The sequence below is a fragment of the Alexandromys fortis genome, unplaced genomic scaffold, assembly GCF_014885135.2.
Source record: "Alexandromys fortis isolate MF-2015 unplaced genomic scaffold, M_Fortis_MF-2015_v1.1 scaffold_53, whole genome shotgun sequence".
Lineage (NCBI taxonomy): Eukaryota > Metazoa > Chordata > Mammalia > Rodentia > Cricetidae > Alexandromys > Alexandromys fortis.
Genome location: NW_026067939.1, coordinates 6,264,911 through 6,288,122, shown reverse-complemented (window position 1 = coordinate 6,288,122; position 23,212 = coordinate 6,264,911). Strand labels below are relative to the sequence as shown.

The following is a 23,212-nucleotide window of genomic DNA, read 5'->3' as shown; positions in this document are numbered from 1 at the left end:
AATGCCAGAGATGCCATCTAGTGAGAGAAGAACAGGACAATTCCGGTTTCGGTGAAACACGCACCAGGACTTCAGTTTTGGGCATATGAAATCTGATACATAATTAACTATGATAATATAGTTTAATTTAAAAAAAACCAAATGGAACAAATATGAGGGTTTTATGTACATCATAAGCACAAATTTATACATACTAAAACATACTACCAGTTATATCAAATTAGAACTAAGGGCTGGGGACGTAGTTTAGTGGTAGAAAGTCTGCCCAATATGCACATGATCTTAGCTTCACACTAGTACTACTGAGGACAAAGCATAGAGGTCCAGCTAGCACAAAATACCAGTGTGAAATTGTGAAATCCTTACCTGAGCCTCCATTAGCTCAGACAAAGATAGAAGACACGACTTTATGGCATTTGCAGAAAAACAGAACTTGGGATTATCAAGTTAAACAAAATAAAACAACTAAGAAAGAGAACTATCTTGTTTTCTCCAATAGGCAGGATCTAGTTTTAAAGAAAAAAAATTTTTTTTTCCCCTGAGACTGAGTTTCTCTGTGAAACAGCTCTGGCTGTTAAGGAACTCACTCTGTAGACCAGGCGGGCCTCGAACTCACAGATCCGCCTGCCTCTTTCTCCCCACTGCTGGGACTAAAGGCATGCGCTATCACCACGTGGCTGGGAAAGAGATGTTAAAGCAGAAGGGGGTTATTTAAGAAGAAGAAATGCAAGACAGGAAAAGGGGGGTGAATTATATTCAAAGCACATGTTTGAAAAAATACTAAAACTCATTATTTTCTACAATTTAAAAATAAAATTTCAAATGAATAAAAAAGTCTTTTTAAAAAGCTAAAGATATGAAGAGAAGAATGATTTCATTAGTAAGCAAGTCTATACCTTTGAACTCTTTGGGAAATCATCTATATGCAAATATTCATTTCAAACGTGTATGCATCATTTATAAAAAAATGTTCACCTAACTGTCCACATAGCAAATCTTAGTAAATTTGTCAACTAAGAATGGTTCAGGTGTTTTTCTGTATCACAAATCAGTATGAATAAACAGTAACTTACAAATAACAAATCTAAAGAATTCAAAATTATGCTAAGATATGAGCCAAAAAGAAAATTAAAGCTAAAGTTAAAAATTCTTTGAAATTTTAAAATACTATATATAATCGCTATAATCTGAAGCACTATACTCCACACCTAAGCAATGTGCTTAAAGCTGTACGTAGAGAGGAAACTAGCTCCTCACTTTGAAATGTTTTCTCTCATTCTTTCTATTTTCTGTTATTAATCAAATTGGCTCCGTGTTGGCACAACCATTCTGCTTGGCATTCACCCACTGTGCCAACTCCACCAGCACCTTCGTAAAGCCACTGCACTGGGGACCAGCAAGATGGCTTGGTGGCTAAAGGCACTTGCTGCCAGGCCTGTGTACCCAAGTAGTAAATGTGTGGGAGGGGCCAGATAGGTGTAGCGCTGAATTCTAGCTTGGCCACATTCTAACTGGAACTGGGGCAGGCTGTTTATTGCCCTACCCAATCTTCCTCATTTATAAATAGGGTCTGGTATCATCTATTAAAGAGGTTTGCAGGATAAGACCCCAAGCACAGCGTCAGGAGCGTGGTGCTGGATCAAGGGAGAGTATTATAACTACTGCAAAGTAAGATGAGTTAAGAAAACAGCCTGAGATTGCCAGCGTCGCGGGCTTGGGAGTTAACCAACTTACCATACCCTGGTTCTGGCCCGTTATTTACTATAACCTGGAGCAGGTTAATTCATGTCTCCGAGTCTCTCTCTCCACACCCGTAATTCTGTAAACGTGTTAAACTAGAAATTGGGAACACCACCTCACAGAGCCCAGGACGCAGTGGGTTCTCCCACAAAGCAGCTAACAGCACCGTTTCCACTCTGCCTCAAATGCACGTCGTCATGAGGTCTGCTGAGGTGTGAGTCTGACACGGAGGTGCACACCTGTGGCCCTGGCCCTACAGAGACCGTAGCAGAAGAACAAGTTCAAAGCCATCCTGGCCTACACAGCAAGCAACTTCACCCAGGCTACACTGGGAGCAAATTATCAGTGCGGTAGGGCGAGCTCTGAAAACATCCCGATAGCTGACCGTGGTTTAGCAGGGGGCAGAGTAATCGAAGCCTCACAATTAATAAGCAGTATCTCATCAGGTTCTCTTCCCGGATAACCCATTTAAAATCCTTTTCATGAAGTCAGATCATTAAAACCTGACACCAGAGGAATCGCTAAGAAAGCCCTAAGCAGGCCCCACTTCTCATTAATATAAATTAAATTCCAAGAGATGCATGGTTCTTCACCCAACACTGTTGCTATTTATTGGATTTCCCTCTGACCTCCAAGCATCAGCTATGAATAAGCCGTTGTTTGGATTCTGACTTTGCAGCTGCCTTTGAGAATAATGCACCTTGCCATCTTCATTGTTCAGAATGGCTTTGGTTCAACAGATCACTCTGTATTTCATACTTGGGGTCATGTAAGATTCTGCATTGTAAAAGGGGACTAGGTATGAAGGAGATACAAGTCTGGCCCGTTATTCTTCACTGAGGACTTTTTTTTTAAAAAAAATATTTATTTATTTATTTATTTATTTATTTATTTATTTATTATGTATACAATATTCTTTCTGTGTGTATGCCTGCAGGCCAGAAGAGGGCACCAGACCTCATCACAGATGGTTGTGAGCCACTATGTGGTTGCTGGGAATTGAACTCAGGACCTTTGGAAGAGCAGGCAATGCTCTTAACCGCTGAGCCATCTCTCCAGCCCTTCACTGAGGACTTTTGTTCCCCCTTTTGTTCCTGCAGTAAATGAAATAAGTGTTACTTTTTTTCTTCCTTCAAAAGTCAAGGCTAAAAGCTAAACCTCTTCATGTGGTTCTCAAACACTCGGGATTATATGTAAGGTATGCCCTCTGTATTAAAACATCACTGCTAGTCCATTTTATGGACACTGATGGGTCTCATTAAATTACACCCAAGGGGAAGAAACTTGAGTTTCCTAAAGTGGGGCCATCTATAAAATAAATTAGTAGTTGTAAGAATAAAAAGAAAAGAGCCCCGAACTCGTTTAAATTAAGCTGTGAAGAGTATAGCGCTGTTGGGTTCCAGGGCTTCAGTGGCCTGCTTAGAAAGCTTGCAGACGAGTTTGCTGCGGGGCTGGGAAGATGGCTCAGAAGGTAAAGGCACTTGCACCAATCCTGAAGATCTTAGTTCGATCCCAGGGACCTACATGGCTGAAGACGAGAACCAACGCCCACAAGTTGTCCCTCTGATCTCCACGGTTACACTGTGACATGTGGACAACCACGGGCATCACACATATACAAAGCACATGTTAAAAATATCTGTTAAAGATTAGCCTGAGCTCCCTGTTGTGATCCGAAAAAATAACTATAAAAGCGAATTATACAACTTACTTAAAATGGTCTTTTAGTCTAGCAGATTTTTTATTTGGTTTTATTTTAATAGGAATGAAGGTTGAAAATGACTGAGAAACTCACAAAGTCAGGTTTGTACTTTGGGACCACAGACCAATCTATTTGGGCCATGGAGGAGGGGTAACCTGGGTCTTTTTGACTTAGGCCTTCTGATGGGCCATAGAGAAGAAGTAACCTTGGTAACCTTGACTTAGGTACTCTGATAGGAAAATAACATTGACTTTAACCTTCATAGTTTGACATACAGAGACTGGTTTGTGGAATCAGGAAAATGGCAGATGAGACTAAATAGCAAGTTCTGCTTGTTCATGTCCCAGGAATAGTACTCAATAAAAAACGCAGAGTGAGCAATTCCAAATCCTAGTCAGAGGAAAGGTCCTCATTGTCTGTGTGTAGGAATATCTCAGAGGCAAATCTTAACAGCCTATGCATATTCCCACAGGTATTGCCCTACATGGCTGTCTCCTATAGAGACAGAATATTGGTCCATCAAAAAACTAAGGGGAGATGTTATTTCCAATAGGAAGTACATGGATCTTGGTGAGAGGAATGCAAGCTCGGAATAGTCTGAGGTTCTTGGCCAAGAAATTAGGACGTTTTGCTTCTGAGAGTTGCCACAGACAGCCTTCTCTGTCTATAATACTATGATGTTATATTTAATGTGCAACAATCGTATAAAACCTATTTTTACGGTAATGACATAGCGACACGAGTTGCCACCGAATCACTCTATCTAAAAACCAGAAAAAGTGAAAACCAAACACTGGAACTTTTAAAAGAAATGCAGATATGTCTAAACCACGTATGATGGCACACACCTTTAATCCCAGCCTTTGCAGGGTAGAGACAGGAGGATCTCCAATCCCTGAGTGAGGCCAGCTTGAAATAGAGAGCTTGTTTCAGGACAGCTAGAACTATACAAACAAACTCTGCCTCAAAAGAAGAGAGAGAGAGAGAGAGAGAGAGAGAGAGAGAGAGAGAGAGAGAGAGAGAGAGAGAGAGAAGGGAAGAAAGAAAGGAAATAAGAAAGAAGGAAGAGAGGGAGGCTGTAAGAGAGGGAGGGAGGGAAGAAAGGAAGGGAGGAAGGAAGGAAGGAAGGAAGGAAGGAAGGAAGGAAGGAAGGAAGAAAGGAAGGAAGGAAGGAAGAAGAAATGTCTAAAACAATCATGATTTCTACTCTTTCCAGTGAACTGCAGGAATCCCATGACAAACTGCAATCTTCTTCACCCATAGAGAAGACAGTGTGTAAAAGCGTGACTTTTATCCTGTCTCCAGTCTCTCTAAGTGTTGAGTCTGAGAAACACACATACGATGTGAGAGGCTCCACCAGTCACAGCAGAGCCTTCCTAACACCAAGCCAAACTCCCAAACCCATACCATGCTGTCCCTTCGCTAACACGCTTGCATGGACATTTTTCTTCACAGCTTTTTATAAAATCTTTTCCTAACAAACATCTAACCACTGGGGAATGGGAGAGAGGACCTTAATTAACTGTTCACACAACTGATAAAGAAGGAAATCGAATACCTTATGTCGGGTCAGTAAAGGAGTTGGGGCAGAAAGTAGGAGCCTAGAGAAGGTGAGGCGGGGTCCTGACAATCCTGAAGTCCACCAGAACTGCTGGAGACCTACAGGACTCCTGCTCTCCCCACCCCCGCACACCCCCGCCACCCCCAGGATGATGTGGCGGGAGAAGGCAAAGGGGAAGGAGAACAGACCAGCAGCACCTTGGTCATGGGAAGAGAGCCTCCAGGGAGGTGTCACTAGGAGCTCTGGAAGTCGAGGTCCGGAAGTCACAGAAAATGAATGCCACACACTGAACTGCCCTCTGTGAGACTAACACTATTTTTTTTTTTTAAAAAAAATTTATTATGTATACAACATTCTGTCTGTGTGTATGCCTGCAGGCCAGCAGAGGGCACCAGACCCCATTACAGATGGTTGTGAGCCACCATGTGGTTGCTGGGAATTGAACTCAGAGTTAACCAGGTGGGGCCAGATTAAATCATTTAAACCTGCTTCGTGGTGTGGTTGGTAATTAGCTTTCAACGACCATCCAGCTAAAGCTCAACTCCTCAAGTTCACGGTTGTTTACTGGGGAATGGCTCCACAGTGATGATGCAAAGCATTAGTCACTGAAGATCACTGTGAAGGGTGTTACCATCATCAGCTCCACAGGGTCGCTCCCATCCCAGGGACAGAGCTCACACAGCAGGTTAGTCTCTACTGTCTATGGAGAAGAAATGAGGCCACTTGTCATTTCTTAAACGTCTTTGCTTCCCAATCTCCATTCCTTTGTAGTGGGGTTCAGGCATGCCCGTTAGGTAGACGCCTGTACTCGCAGCAATTAGGGGGAGGAAGCAAGAAGATGACAACTCGTGGTCATCCTTATTTACACAGTGAGTTCAAGCCCAGCTTGGGATAGATACGTAAGAACCCCGTCTCAAAAATAAATTTTTTTAATGGTAAAGGAAAAGTTAAATAGATTCAGGACCCATGAGATCATTTAACACAGCACTATACAGCAATATATATTTATAGTTCTGTGTGGATATATTTCCTATTTTAAAAGACAGGGAATGAACACATCTTGTTCCCTATCATGAAATACAACATCTCCTCACGAAGTTCAGCTAATTCGGTAGAGGAGTATCGTGTAGCAAGGAGCTTGAACAGCAGCGCTTCACAGCACAGCACAGACAATGACAAACCCACGTCCACGCTGTTAAGAAAAAAAAAAAACCAAGTCCATTGCCAGCTTTTTTTTTACCATCCCTCTGTACCCCTTCTGATATCCCACTTATAGTAGTGAATAAATGTACCTACTGGAACTCATGGAACCTGTCAAATGCTTGTTCTTTGTTGTAGGTCAATTATAACTCAATGAGGTTGACCAAAATTCTAAAGCATGCATTTAAATAAAGTCCCAGGTCAAATGCTCTCAGACTGAATATCACTAGACTCAAAGCCAGCCACGGCCTGCTCGGTGCCAGCACATGAGTGATTAAGTACTGCTGCCCACACAGCGTCTGACATTTAATGAGGAAGCCGCGGGAAAGTAGAATGTGCTTCGCACTATGATTAATATAGGATAACTATATTTAGTTTCTATTTGAACATTTCCCCTTTTCTCCCTACCCCTGAACCCTGCTGAGGACGTGGTAGAAATCCGAACGCTAAAAATCACCAAGTTTTGATGAATGAAATAGACGGGAACAGGACAGACCCTTCTAGGACAAGATGAACCTACCGCTCCCACTGTCATTTTTAAACTGGTTGTAGTTCATTTAAAGTCAGATGACATAAGTAACCTCTGAGGGTGGCAGCAGAGTGAGCCAGGGATAGCAACGATGTGGCCTCTTCCTTTGCACGCTTTTATCTACAGTAGCTAGAACGATGTTCCTCCAGAGAGGGGTGTTCAAATCCCACCGCTATAGTTACGGATGAACATATGTGACGGGGCCATATTCGGAGACTGGGTATTCGGAGATATAATAAGTAACATCAGGCCATAGATGATTATGGTGCGCTAATTACAGAAACCCTGGGAAACTAATACAATGCTTTCAAATTTTTATATGGTGTAACTATACTACCTACTCAATAAGCAATCAAATTAAGGAAAACAAGTTCTGCTTTTTTTAAAAAAAAATACGGTTTAACAACGACCTTGGACCTATGACATAAATACCCATATTTTTTCCTCAAAGCTTTGTCTATTCCTTCGTTTGCTCATTTATTCAAACTTAGCGCAGGCTCCACTCAGCACTGAACGCAGTCGTCTAGCCAAGAATCTGAAGAGCGCATGTCAGGTACTTTCTGTCCTTCGGGATTGTGTCTACCTTAGAAATAAACTTCTGGGGAAACACAGTAGCCACCAATCCTGAAGGCTCAAGTCCTGGGGAGTTAAGACCACCCTTTCAAGAAAGAGGTCCTTGGCCGTGTGTACACCATAGACGACCTTTGTCTTTCCCTTTACTCAAAGATTAATGATGTGGAATTCATGCCTATCACTTGACAGGTGTGAGGACACAATTGAGACAAAAGTCACCAGAGAGTATAGTCATGAGGTGTACACATGATTTAAAATTCCATTACAAATACTGAAAACAATAAATACTTGTTTTTTTTTAAAGCAATAGACAATACTTGAAATATAGGCAATTTCTGCAATGACTGTGAAAATGCGAACAAGACATGAGCAAGTCACACGGGAGGTCCCTCCGGCTTAGGAAGAGGGGAAGGGCATCTTAAAGTTATTTGGGAAAATACTATCCGAAATAGAGCCATGCACAGATCAGGCTGGGCACACTTCCTCATACTGTCCTCTCTTCTTCCCTGTCCTGGCTAGTTTTCTGTCAAGGGAGTGGGGAGAGAGGGGAAATGAAGAAAAAATGGTAAAGAAAAAAAGAGTGTCGTCTCTTGGAACCAGGGCCTCTTATTGGTAACACATCATTTAACATGCATCTTCACGTTAAAATTAAACATTTGCTTTCTCATTCCTATAATTTGCAGCATAATAGCACAGTACTCTTCAATGCCTAATTATGAATATGCATTAATACTTTCAGATAGAAAACATTACCTCACAGAAGCCTATCTTTAAATGCTTCTGCAAAGCGGGGGAAATAAGAAACTGCTCTCTTTATTAGGAATTAGATGCAATCAAGTGTTTGAAAAATTACCAGGAAGTAAGACAAAGACTCACGGTCTCACTATGAAAGAACGCTGCGTTTCACTATACCCATAGCCCTACCGTCAATGATCTGAGAGGAGGCCCAGGCCAGGGCTTTGAGTTGGCCCTCCTCGGCATCGACACCACAGCATTGGAGTTTTATGGCCTGCTGGAGCGTGTAAAGGTCCCATGGCCCCATGAGTGAGATAAAGAATTTCTTAACTATACGAATAATGAAGAAAATAGAGAACGGGACGACAGGATAAGATCTGAAGGAGGTGGGGCTGGGGGAGGGTAGGAATAGGCACAAGGAAGAGAAAACGTTTCTGCGTGCTCAAAATGCCCAAAGTCAACCTGACCTAGTCAACCGTTGATATTGGCACATTGGGAGTTGGTTTCAGCTAAAAACGGAGACAATTTAGAAGGTTTTATATTGCTCAAAGGGGTATCTGATAGAAACTTTAAATAACATGAATCTAAGTACAGACTCTGTGCTTTGGGGGAAAAAAACCCACAAGACACGATTTCCCCAGGAATATGAAGTAGTTGGAAGACATATTTGAGAGTAGAACAGTTTGGACTGCTGCTAATCTAATAGCAATGAAAGCTCCCACTCCCCTGCAGTAAAACTTTATGATAAAACTCCATCCAGAGGATGGAAAAACGATGCTGCATTTACTTTCCAGAATATGTACACTCCATGAGCACACATTCTTCTCCGAAGCACAGAACAGCCCCTTTCTTCCTTCCGAATCCTTCACCTTTAGTGATTTCCGAAAGATCACATTTCCATTTTTCCAGTTTCAATGTATTCAGCCATAAATCTGAAAGTTCATATTTACTATTTGCTTCTGGACATAATCAAAATAACTAATATACATCATGGAGCACAGGGGTGAATGGAGGGAAGAAGGATGGCAAAAAGGAAAGAATTAGTCAGAGCGAAAACAAGAACATGGCTCCTCTCCTACCGCTGCAAGAAGGCACGAATCTCCCTCCATACAGGGAACTGCCGAATGCTAGAAAAATATCATGCCCCTGCCTTTTACATCAAGGGGCTATTTCAGGGGATGCTGTGCACTGTCCCCTGAAAATGGGAACCCTTCAGAGGAGTGAGGGCTAACTCCAACAGACAGATGCTGGCAGAAGCCACCTCTGTGCATGGCATCTTCTCTTCCTCGTGCCCCTTCTCCTCTAACTCCTCAGAGCTCTACTTCCCAAACTGGGGTCACCAGAACGGTAGCATCAGCACCATTTGAGAATTTATTAGAAATTCAAATAACCTTTAACCTTCGGAATCCAAAATTGTGGAATGATGACCTGGGAGCCTATGTCTTCACAGAAATTCCATGGTATTCTGGTCTGAATAACCAATGGTATGGAGAAATATATTATCTGTCCATTCATTCTGCCTTTGAATCATATGCCACTCAAGTTAAATTGTTGCTAAGCATTTGTGATGTACACATTTATTAGTCAGGGTTCTCTAGAGAAAAAGAACTGATAGATTTGTTCTATCACAGATATGATATATGCATACATACATACATACACACACACACACACATGGAGGTGGGGAGAAGATTTATTAGAGTGCCTACAGGCTGTGGTCCAGCTAGTCCAACAATGGCTGTATACCAATGGAATGTCCAAGAATCTAGTACTAATTGTTCAGTCAACCAGGCTGGATGTCTCATTTGGTCTTCAGTTGATGCTGGAATCCTGAAAGTAGGCTCTAATGTCAGTGAAGCAATGGACTTGCCATTGAGAGTGCAGGCAAGTGGGCAAAAAGCAAAGACTTCCTTCTTCCATGTTCTTTATATAGGCTGCCACCATTAAAGGTGAGTCTTCCAACTTTAAATGCAACTCGACTACCACCCAGGCACACCCCCAGGGCTTTGAGCTGGCACTCCTCAACATCTTCCCCATCTGCAGCCTGCTGGAGTGAGTGAAGGCCCCATGGTCCGGAGAGTGAAGGTTCCATGACCTCACAGAACCATAGCCACAGGATCCCCATGACTGGGGCAACAAGAGGTTATCCCAGAGGAGTTGGCGAGGGCCCAGTATTCATTGTGTACCAGAAGCCAGAGACCTTCGACACATTACACAATAAACCAACAACACATTACACAGTGTACATCTGCAAGCACAGCTATTTGTACAAATGGGCTCACTGCATGGTACACAGTATCTCTCAGGGGCAGTAGGATGGATGAAGAGGTGCTGGAAATGTGGAAAGATGGAGGTGGGAAGTGGGTTCTTTGTTTGCTTTTTTTATTTGTTTGTTTTTGTTTCTGTTTGTTTGGTGGTCATGTTTTTTTTTGTTTTGCTTTTTTTTTCTTGTTGTTGTTGGTTTGGTTTTGGTTTGGCTTTGATTTTTCAAGACAGGGTTTCTCTGTGTAACTTTGAAGCCTGCTCTAGAACTCCAGGCTGGCCTTGAACTCACTGAAATCTGCCTACCTCTGGTTCCCAAGTGCTGGGACTAAAGGCATGCACCTCCACCACCTAGTTGCTTTTTAAAAATAATATTTTATTTTTTAATTTTAATTTTATTTTTATTATGTCTTTTTATGTTTTCCTTGGTGGTGGTGGGAACAACACACAAGTGAAGGATGGATATGGAGGAACTGGGAAACGAGTGGGACTGGGGTACATGATGTGAATTCCCAATCAATCAATCAATAAAAAATTATGTTTAAAAAATGAAAAAAGAAAAATCCTTCACAGGGTTTTCATTAATTTCAGATATAATCAAGTTGACAACCAAGAATAGTCATCACAATACTTTTCGGATTAATTTATAAGCTCATTAGGGGCAAAACATTCTCTTCCCTTGTCTTGTCCTGTAGCCAGGAGTCCCTTACCTTCAGAGAGCTAACAAGCAAAAGGAAATATAATAATCATACATTCCTAGTAACAGGCACTGGAGCGGAAGCCTTGGGCAGAGCTCTTGCTGTAAGCATGCAGCTCCCATTCACCTGAGACTTCCATTCTCCGTAATCATGATGTAAGAGTCAGACGCTGGTCCTCTACCCAGCATTCTCTGGGATCCCTGGTGGGGAGCTCTTCTCTTCAGGGATGGAACTGCTCGGCTTGGGAACAAAAGGAATCCAACAGAACACAACATGTGTAGGAATTATTTCCCCCAAAGGCTTGGCGATCTTAAGTAGGGAGGGCAAAACTTCCCTCTAAGAAGCAGACAATGGGGTCACATGAGAAGCATCCTTAACTACCCCAGTGGTGATATATAATATGGACATGACTTTAACAACTCTTTTAATAGGAAAATGTTGTTTGCCTTCTGCTTGTTCCTTTTAAGGAATAAAAGCAAACATTTTCCCTCACACAAGATGTCCTCACTGTCCTTGAGCAATGCCTAACCAGTTCCTGGGCTAATGATTCCAGCTCGGAGTTTCCTGTTTGGGGAGGCTCGGTGATGGTTCCTGGGGAGGCCTGAACACACAGGTATTCTTCTGTGTAGCAAAAACGAACTAAATGTGTTCTGTTAGCATGGAGTGCATACCCTGTTAATCTAAATGTCTAAAGTTGTTCACCTCATGACTGAAAGATCACCAGCACCTCTGTCTCCTGAACGTGGTGCTTATAGAAAGGGAAAAAAAAGGAAAGAAAGAGGGAAGGAGGAAGGAAAAAAAGAAAATCACTGCTAGTGTATGAATGTGGCTCTCCCTGGGCTTTTTTGGGCGGGGGGTTGTTGTTTACTTCTTCAATACATAAATCTGAAAGTTTGGAAGTCAACCTAAGAAGGGCCAGGCTCTCCCAAAATGCATATGGGAAAACCGTAAGCCCCAACGGGATGGTATGAAAGGCCTTATACTGGGGTATAAGACCTTTGGGAATAAGGAGGTCAGGAATTTGTGTTGTTATTTAAAAAAAAAAAAAAAAAAAAAAAAACACCAAAAATCTCTCCTGCATGCTCTCTCTTTTTCTCTTTCTCTTCAACAGATACACAGACAGAAGATGACCATCGGCACAGCAAGAAGGACCACACTAGGAACTGGTCATCTGGTATTTTGATCCTGAGCTTTCTAGCTTCTACAACTGAAATAAATAACACTCCCAGTGTGTGGTATTCCAGGCAGACGAATACGTCTCGATCGTAACCTTTGCAACAATGCTTTCACCCAGCCCAGTATTTGCTAAGGAGTGTCAATGTATGTGTGAACGGAATTACCCGTAAGCAGTCCACATGGACCACAGTGGTAGCCTACCAAAGCAACTGGAGGTCAACATCCAAAAATAAAGGTCATTTTCGTGAGGCAGACCTAACTGGAAAGCAAGAGAAAATTGCTGGATTGGATGAGATCAGGTGTGTTCAGGATGACATGGCCAGAGACAGGAAGCTGTTAGGTGGGAAATACACACTGATGCCCAAGGCTCCTTAGCTGAAATGAGTATCACCCCCAGCTTGCCATGAGCCTGGAAGTGGGAAAAACTCTACAGGTCGCAACTGTTAAATTTCTTTCAGGCCGAGAATGAAGAAGGTTCTCCGCTGAAAAGTAAGCTATCCAAACACCTTTTAATTGTGAACAGTTTTTACAGACCTGTACTAGCCCACACGCTAAAGATAACTTTGGGGGCAATTACCTAGATCTAGGTCTCTGCAATGAAATTCCAGAAAGAAAAAAAAAACTTTCAGACCGACAAAAAGGAAGCAAGGCTTTGTCTGTGAGCAGGTTCCTGCAGAGTTAGAAGTTCCAGAAAGTGGCAGTGGCGTCTTTCTCTGTGGCCAGTTAGCAAATCCAGCCCTTTCCTCTGTGGTTCTCAGGCTATGATTAGTTGCCTAAGTGCAGAAGTCGCTCCCAAACCATACAAAAATAGCAGTGGCTTTCTGTCACAGCCAGGCTCAGGCTGCGGCACTCAAAAGCAGTATGAAGTCTTTTCTCATTCTCTTCTGTGTCATTAGGGAAAATGGGACCACACCCTCCCAGCATGGTGCCTCAACCGCTATAGCTGTGCCCACAGAGAGCCCCCGCATTAAGTGGACTTCTGGTAAGTTGATGCAGGGTTGCCAAGTTTTCAGAGGCCCTGCTGCTTGCTAGGAAATCAATTCATCTCCATAAAAGATTCAGCGGTACCCGCCTAGAGGGATAATACAGCATCTGCAGCGAGGTGCGGAGGACTTTCAGAGACCAGCTTCGGGCTCTGGCGAGAGGCACAGACATTGAAGCCTCCTCCCATTGTATTTGCCAGTGTTCTGCTGTAAATCAGCTCGGCCCAGGAAGCAAGGCGTGAGGGGCATAGAGAGCGCTGAAGTAATCAGGGTCTCCCTAAGTACCCATCTCACCTTCCTGTTCCGAATCAACCCGAGGCCAGCAGTCTTTGCCCCCGTTCCATGCTACCAAGTGTGACGGGAAAATGCACACATGGACATTAAAACCAGAGTGGCTCCACAGGCTCCCTCAGAAGCCCTCAAACCCTGGAGCTACCTTTACAAGCCATTTTAAATGTGAAGCACTAAAAGCAAGGGCGTTGACGTTAAATGCTCAACAACTGGTAGTAGAGTTACTTTGAGTCGTTTGGGTCCAATGGCTAGACTTCCAGCAACTCCAAAGCTGGGGGATGCTCAGCCAACGTTGAGACCCAGACTTCAGACCCAGAAGCCAGGTAAAAGGCTTGATAGGTGGAGCAGGACGCCTGCTGTCCCAGCACTCGGAAGTCTGAGGCAAAGCAGGCTGGCCAACCAAGGGAGCTGCATCCACAGATTTTTGATTCAAGGGAGAGATTGCCTCAGTAAGTAAGGTGGAGTAATAAAGGAAGATTCCTGATGCAAATCTCGTCTCTATGAGCACATGAATATGCCAACACCCATGTGAGCATGCACACACACATATGCACACCATCTATACAAAATAAACGCATTTTAATGTAAGTAAATGTCACCAACCAAACAGGTCCCCATACAATTTATGTTTTCACACTTTCCCCAACAGGGTAAACAATATACCTTAATAATACTTCACGACTAAGTCTCACACCAAATGGGAGGTGTAGAAGTGTATTCCTTCTGACTCAAAGCGAAATGTGTAGACCGTAATGGTCAGTGTGAAGAACCCTTTTTTAAAAAGAGTGTCAAGAAAGAGAGAAGGAAAAAATGTGGAAAGCTCACTCAGCCACTGTGCATATCCAGCATGGCCGTTACAAACACACAGACCCTGGACTGGTGCTTCTTAGTCCTGGGTTTGGGTCCCAGCCACTAACTACATGACCCAGACAAGTCTCCCTTTAACTCCATGTCAGGCACTAGGCTACGTGCATGCGGCCCTTCTTATTAAACACTGCATAGTGCCTGGCATGGAGTTGGACTAGCTGGGTCCTATTCCTCTCGAGAACCCCAACTAATATAAACAGTAAAACTCTGTAACCTTACTCCCATCAAATAATTTGACAATATCGGTAGAAGGGACATGAAATAATTTAATGGAAATGGGAGAACTAAAGCAATTAAGTCCACCCCATATCAGTAATCCTGTCTCTAAATAGGAGGTCTGATTCTAATAGAGAGTATAAACTGGCTGTTGACGGTGGGTGGGTAGACACTGGAGGCTGGAAGGGCTGCTGGGACCGGAAAAGAAGTCCCTTGAGTGAGTGATCTTGACCCTTCACATGCCTGCATTTCGAACCAAGCATTCAATCACCTCGGTTTTGGTTAGATCCGTGTAGAGTTCTAGCCACTGGGGCGGGTGACTTAGAGTGCAGCTCCTGCGAAATCCGGCATTGTCTGGTTTTAGATAAAGACCCAGGCCGCAGTTGCTGTGGGGTTCCTAAACGACAGAGTTCCGAACTGCAACATCACCCCACATTTCAGCAAGATTCAAGACTTTAGTGACACTGTCCACAGACAATTTCATATTATTGTACAACAGAAGAGAGATCAATGGAATATCTCTCCTAAATTATGAAGATGGTATGCCGGATCCCAGCTCCATTATTGTTTGGGTTAACGCGGAGGGGCTTATTGGGGTGCAGAAACTTTTCAATTATCCCTTTGATAGATGGGAACATGTTTTAAAGGAAATACCCAGCTGATTTTGCCTGGAATGACTACTTGTATTGAATGCACACTGAAACTTTATCCGACACAGGTCAACTTCCCCATGTACATCATTGAATCTATGTCCTGGCCACTAGAGGGGCTACAGTAGCCTAAAGAACGGCCTTCTGGAGATGGGGTACCATTAGATGGAGATGACCCTTAACATAGTCAGTGGATTTTCCATACGTCTGAAAGAAAAATGTCACAATATAATATTAGAAGTCTTCGCTACAGACTCATTCAAGGGGTAGTAAATTAAACATTCCTGTAGTACATAGCTTCTCCAAATGCAGTCATTGCGATCAAGTGTTTTAAGATGGCCACAAGTACAAGCATTCCTCTTATTAATAAGCTTGCATCCAATGATGTAGATGGACTGTACACATACACATTGAAGCACAGAAAAAGGAAAACTGCCCCGCTTGTAACCAGCGTCCTCAAAACAATCAGTATTCCCTGTCAACTAAACTCCAAAAGGTTCTAACCTTGAGTTCTAAGACTATCTCACCAATAGTGCTTCTCTGCAAATGAAGTCTCCAGTTCTCACAGGCACATCAGAGGAGGAACGCAGGACACACCTACAGTCAGTAACGTCGACTGAAGAACACACAAGTCTTTGCAAGTCGTTAAAAGAAATTGGGACTCAATGGACAAGTACTGGCTGCTGCTAACATCGTCACAGCAGCCTGCGCTATTCAAACTTCATTTTACTTAAGATATACATAGAGAGATAGAGAAATATATATTTATTTAATTTATATATTTATAAAATTATTTACTTAAATATATATTTACAGATAGATAGATCGATAGATAGAGTCTTCGTTAGGGTTTCTATTGCTGTGATGAAACACCATAACCAAAAGGCAAGCTGGGGAAGAAAGGGTTTATTTGGCTGACACTTCAGCATTGCTGTTCATCACTGAAGGAAGTCAGGACAGGAACTCAAACAGAGCAGGAAGCTGGAGGCAGGAGCAGATGCCGAAGTCATGGAGGGGAGCTGCTTACTGGCCTGCTTCCCATGGCTTGCTCAACCTTCTTCTTAGAGAACCCAGGACCAGCAGCCCAGGGATGGCACCACCCACCATGGGCTGAGCCCTCCCCGACTGATGGCTAAATGAGAAAACGCCTTACAGCTGGATGCTCATCAGTAATATGATGACAACAAGGCCCGGAGAGAAGAAAGACTATGAGCAAATGCACTGCTTCATCAAAGCAAGACGAGCGCTGTCGCTTGTGTGAGTCTGTGATTACGGTCAAAGGACGGAGTCTTCAGCTTGCATGTGAGCACACACGTGTATGAAAATGTATCCTTAAATAGAAATGAAAAATTAAGTTTTAAGAGCATTAAATATTACAACATGACACCTAGAGTCTATCAAACACAGGCCGTTTATCCATTACTACTCATATAATTGCGGCTATCCAAACGTGTATTAATTATTCCAGAGTTTAATTTGTCCACTGTAATTTGTAGACAGTATTATGGCTTAATGCCTGTGCGTGAAAACAGAAAACATCTGTCTTTATTTGCCGTGCCACAGAGGCCAATATGCACAATTTTAAACCTTTGCTGTTAAATTTATGTTTAGACAGTCATCACTATTTCGCAAAATTTATTAATAAAATTGTACGTTGTCAAAATAAAACCCAAAATGGCTTAAAAGAATGACAGTGTTTATTGTGTTCATGAATCTGTGGTCTGGACAGGGACTCAAGACAGTTTACGCCTGCTCCACTCCACGACAGCTGGGCCTGCTCCTGAGCTGCAGCTGGGAAATCATGGGATCTCTTGCTCACTCACCCACGTGTCTAGTCACCCAAGCCAGGAACACAGCTGGGGACTGGAACAGCTGGGCTCCTCTGCCATTCTCCTGCCATCTTTCCCTAGGCTCTCTCCTAGGTGTAGACTCGGAGTGTCTAGACTCCGTGCTCCGCCATGCGTTTTCCACTGATGTAAAAGGTTCTTAAGACACGTTACAAATTATAGAGAGGGCCCAGTGAGATGGCTCAGTGGGTAAAAGAACCTGTCGCCATGCCTGGGGGCCTGAAATCAATCCTGGAGACCTACCTGGAAGAAGGGAACTAGCTCTGACGAGAGGCAGGCTCTGTGGTAAGAGTGCCCATCCCACTAGGAAATAAATATATGCAAATTCTTTTCCCAAAGGAAAGCTCAATTATTGCTCATGTTGCCTTCAGCCCACAGTCAGCTGAAATGATGCTCTGGACCCACGCCAAAGCTTATCTCAAAGGGGATGATGACAGACAAAGCTATTTGTCGTTGGATTGGGAAGGGGTGAAAACAAGGAAGAAGTTGGGGTCCTGATATCCCCTGAAGGCGCACGCTCTTAGTGACGGGGCTTCTTTCTGTCACTGCCTCTCACAGCCGAGCCACAGGTGGGCCAAGAAGCCTGTGACTCTTTAGGAACACTTATTTCTAAAAACCATAAAGGAAACGAGGCCCGAGAGGAAGTGGCATTGCCTTTTATGGTGTCGCCGAAGATCTGGCATCCTTTCCATCCTTCTACATTCCATTGGTTCACCTGGGTTTAAGGAACGGGAACACGAACTCCCACTCCTCAATGGAGGCGTGTGAAGTCACACGGCAAGCACTTACAGGGCAAACAGGATGTGTACGGGTGGGAACAATGTTGGAACAATGTTGGAAAATATGATCGGCCGCGGTTACCTTACTTCCCATAGTATACTGTTGAGGCTTTTGATTAAATATCATAGGAACCAATTTTGGCAGGCTAACAGGAATTTTCTTATGTTTTATTTTATTTTTTTTTAATGTATTGAGGACTATAAAGCTTGAAAGAAAAGGTGGAAGACTGATCTAGAAATGAACCAGGATTGCCAAGAGTTGGGAGGAAAGCTGGGAACAGAAGTTAACAGACCTTTGTCATCACTGCTGTGACTGACTGAACAGTGATCCCTGGACTCTTGATGTCACCAGTAATAAGAGAACAAACTGTCAGTCTCTGGGCCGTGCCCTCACACTCTGAGGTCTCAAGTCTGACGTCCACGAAAGCTCACAGAGCACAGGTTTCATTTCAAATAAGAGGCTATCCTAGGCTATAAGAGACTCTGTCTCAAAGAAATATTTTCTAAAATAAAAAAATCTAATATAATTTCAAGAGAAAACAACAACACCAACACATGAACCAATAATATCCAAGGATTTTTACTCTGGGTGTCTGGATGCTATCAATATACTCCCTAAATCCCTCTCTAAAATACAATGCTTTAATATTTGCCCCCCCTATGCCTGACAGCAAACATCCAAGATTCACACTTCTGAAATGACTGAGTGCTTGCTGACAGTTGGCTTCAGTGCACACTAAAAGCCCTTATCAACTTTCAACACAGAAGGAGGCTCTCAGTTCGGGCACTGACTTATCTCTCTGGGAAGACCGTCCTGAGTCTGACGAGAAAAGATCTACCTTGCACAGAACATGGCGCCAGTATTAAGGATCAGACGAGAACAATGAATAACTGGAAAAGAGACGCTTCAACTCAAACACGGAAGTGGGCGTTTCCTAATCAGTAGTCACCTTCTGACTTTGTTATAGAATCTACAAGAACCTCGGGGAAAGGGGCACGCCAATAAAATGATTCGGAACGACAACTAAACGTAAAACACTCTTCAATATTGTAAGGAAAAATGGGTTTGGAGGGAAGGAGACAAGAAAAGAAACAGCTAAGGACTAGGGGGCCTGTTGACTCCCAGTGAGTCACTACATCTTAGAACTGGAAGCGACTTAAGGTGGAAGCCACCATTTCACACCAACTCAAAAGCTATCCTGGGAGGATTAAAGAATCTACAACCCCTTTTGGATAAGTGTTAATACAGACAAACAGAGAGGTAGGTAGGGAAGGAGGACAGGGCAGAGGAAGAAGGGAATGCTTCCCAGTCAGCCAAGTCCCCGTCCGTGCAAAGAGCGTGAAACAGTGAGCTCAAAAAAACTAAAGACCAAACTGTGCCCAACTTTAAAAAGACATCTGCAAGCCGATCTAACGGGAGAATTATTAGTATATTTACTAATATACTTTAGATGGACAGTTCTTAGTTCAGCCACCAAATGAATACGTTTTAAAGATCCCTTCTCTGCCTTTACAGCTCTGTCTCAGCTCTTCCATCACTTAGAGAGGAGAGCAGCCAATCCCCGCCTAGAATGGAATGCTTGATGTGCATGAGGACCTCGGTGAACCATCTCAACCTTCCACCCTTGTTCTTCCTCAGTAGCTCAGCTATGTCCCTTCAATCTCTTCCTCTTTAGTTTTTAGGTACGACCTTTACATGATTCTCGATTCTTTCAAACTACTGTCTCTTCCTACTCATGTTCAAATCCTACCCAAATAGACTGAAGCAGTGCCAAATATAAGAAAATTATCTGTAAAAGTATAACAGCAGACTCTAAAATGAATATATATGTATGTAACGAATAATAAAAATGAATATATATATATGCATTTGCATTGCTGGACTGAAATGGGAATAAAAATTTCAAAGGATCCTAAAACGGATCTTTGGATTTCAAGTCAACTACTTTGAAGTTGTGTATTTAAACGTTCAGATTTTGTATCCAATCAAAGGGTCATACTATTTAATTTCTGAGAAATTGCAGATACATGCTCAGTAAACTAGAAAGGTCCCACTTCTCTACCAAGATTTAAAAAGAAATCTTTCCCACAGCTGCCCTTGCTTCTAAAATTATTAATTCAGGATTTGCCAAAGGCTAAAACCGTGCTTCCACATTTAAGTGAAACGTTACAGAAGAGGAATTTAAATAATCCTCTATTAATTACTCTGTTTTCAAAATTTTTTATGTAAAAACCTCTCTTGTGTGGGAGGCCTTCAGTAGGTCTAATTACCAGCTTCAGAACAGCCAGTTATAAGTATAAGACTTCAGATTCAAAGTTGTTAAAGCCAGCTGTCCCCACCATAGCAACACAATGACCATGAACCATTAAAGGTCACTGTTGACCACAGAGGCACAGTGACGTCCCCACCACTTCATCTGGCTCTCAGCTTACTGTGACATCTTCAGTTCTTGATTTACTACAGATTACTATACTCTACAAGTCCCAAAGCAAGTAGCTCTTAATATAACGGCTTTTTGAAAACATATAATAAAATAAAATCTGGCGTCTCTACCATGAACTAAACAATCTTGTCATGGTGTTGCTATATTCTTGGAGGCCATTTGGGGGTCAGTCGTTTCCTTCTTCTGTTTGGAAAGGAAGAGGGGAAGAGCTTCCAAGGACAGAAGAGCTGCCACCGCCGTCACCGCCACCCTCGAATTTGTGGTCTGCCTTCATAAGATTTGGCATCATCCTCATCTAGAAGGAGAGGCAGGAGAAACTAGAAATATAAGCCCTCTCCTCAAGGCAATGCCAAATTGTGCCGCCACGGAGATAGATGTCAAGAGGACCATATTAACAGCAGGTGGTGAAGAGGCACAGTAGTCAGGACAGCATGAGACTCCACAATGGTGGACAAGCCAAAGCCCTCCAGGCGCAAAGCCTGCAGCCCACGTCAAGGCTTCTAAGATCTAAGCAGCTGTACTCTTGACAGCTGTCTTAGAACAAAACATTTCCACAGCCGATCATGTTCACAATTATTTGACTTTTATTCATTGATTTTTGTTAACTTTGATACAGGATCTTATGTATCCCCAACTGGTCTCCAGTTGGCTATGTAGCGGTGGATGACCTTAAACTTCTGATCCTCTTGCCTCAACATCCTAAATGCAGGGCTTATAGGTGTGTGCCACCATGCCTACTTTAAACATCTTTCGAGGGCAGGAAATGAGCCCAATTTACACACACACACACACACACACACACACACACACACACAGAAGGGGGCAGAAACTATGAGAAACCATAAGTGAAACTATGAGAACTATCAAAAAATTGAAATTCTATTTTCATGACCCTAACATTGCTCTTCACATCCTGCTGCCGCTAAAATCACAGGCCACATAACCAGTGGGTCTTACAGTTCAAGAAAAACAATATCTCTATCTTGAAAATGAAATTTGAAACTTTGATAGACACAAAACACCATAGATACTATTAAAACAAGGCTGAAAAGAAGTTTAAGATGTGCCTGACATGTAGTTGCTATTCTTAATAACTAGATGCTTTTACAAGCCAGGTCAAAGTTGAACAGACGAGGACAATGGGCAAAGTATGTGAGTGTGAAATTTACAAAAGAGAATGTCTGTTTATCACTGCTATTGTTGCAGTTGTAATTTCACGCTCCTGCCTTTACCCTAAGGGTCCTGACAATGCACTGACTAGTTTAGGCTGGAGAAAAAACAGAAAGGAAAGCATGTTTGCCCCACATACCACCCATCCACACTACCAGCACGCGCCTGTTAAAGCCTCTTCCACACTTTGTTCTACTGGATGAGGGAATCAAGGACACACACAGGTGGCCTGGAACAGCTGTGAAGGCGGCCCAACACAGAGCCACAAAATCCCTCAAAATCCAATTTCTGCTCCTGCCGCTGTTTGAAGCTTGCTGGTGTTGGCAGGTGCCATCCTGCTGTGACAGGGGTAGAAAGTGAAGAGGCAGCTGAGATACAAAGCCCAGATTCCAAGCATGAGGCTCCAGCATGGCTTCTGATCAAAACACATTTCCAGAACGAGTTAGATAATAGACATACCCCAAGAACCAGGAGGTGGGCCATGACGTTTGAGAGCCATGGCAGGCACCTGACCAGTGAGGAAATGGGACCTCGTTTCATTGAGGCAGCCGTGTTTGTCCCCAGCTCTCAGATTTCTCAGTGCTGGGTGCAAGTTTCTCTTCCAGAAAAGCAAACGTTAACCATCAAATTAAATATGTTTGATTCAAAGTACAGAGAACACGGTGGTACCTGTGAGGCATGACGAAAGAGCAGAATTCTGTGTTCTGAAACACGCAGTCCAGCTTCGTCCACTCTCCTAGAACAGTATTTACATCAGAAATAAGTCAATCCCTCTTCTCCCAAATTTCAGGGGAGGCCCTGAAACCTGACCCCATTCCTTAAGGGTTCCCCCTGAGGAATCTTGGCAGGGTATCCTAAGATAAGCCATAGTCCTGGAAGTTGGTTTGTATCTGCTGCCTGGCACCCCTCACCATAGGATAAACACCAGGACCTTCCTTCGTCAACAGTGGAACAAAAAGACTAGGCAGTGGGTACCACCTGCATATCTTCTGAAGAAGACAGGTCTCCAGCCCCTTTTGAAAGTGTTGCATATGAAGCATGCTCACTTTGCTGCACAGTTTTGTGACAACTTGACACAGGCGGGAGTCAATCGAGAGGAAGGATCCTCAATTGAGGAAATGCCTCCATGCGATACGATGAGCTGTAGGCAAGCCTGTGAGGTATTGTCTTAATTGGTGATTGATGGGGGAAGGTGGGTGCCATCCCTAGGCTGGCGGTCCTGGTTTCTTTAGGGAAGCTGGCTGAGCAAGCCAGCAGAAGCGAGTCAGTAAGCAGCTCCCCTCCAAGGCTCTGCATCAGCGCCTGCTTCCAGCTCCTGCCCTGCTTGAGTTCCTGCCCTGGCTTCCTTCAGTGATGAAGAGTGCTGTGGGAGCGTAAGCTGAATCAACCCTTTCCTCCCTGAGTTGCTCTTTTGGTCACAGAGTTTCGTCACAGCCATAGAAACCCTAACGAGGCCACTCTGGCACGCACAGCTAGGTTACAGAGGATGAAGACAGCATGCCCCCTCCAGTCCCTCAGTAGTGGAAGCTGATCAAACATGCATGCTTCCTCATGGCCTGGTCACAGACCAGCCTTCTCTTTCAAAATGGTCCTTTTCTTCCCTCAGGGAGCAAACTGCGATCCTGCATGGAATCAAATGGTTTGGGTTATTTAAGCCGAATTTTGATAATGTTTTATAATATATAATATATAACGTGATATAATTATATAATGTCATATTATTACCTTATATATATTATTACCTTATATATAATAATATGACATTATATAATTATATCACGTTATATAT

The 23,212-nt window shown here is 43.2% G+C and overlaps 1 protein-coding gene and 1 pseudogene across 2 annotated transcripts in view; one reads left to right on the top strand and one right to left on the bottom strand.

Annotated features, from left to right (window-relative positions):
- The window catches only part of Ppm1l (protein phosphatase, Mg2+/Mn2+ dependent 1L), a 206,743-nt gene that overhangs the window by 101,177 nt on the left and 82,354 nt on the right, over positions 1-23,212 (bottom strand). The gene's annotated exons all lie outside the window — the stretch shown is intronic.
- LOC126504870 (NEDD8-activating enzyme E1 catalytic subunit-like) lies at positions 14,789-15,917 on the top strand (annotated as a pseudogene).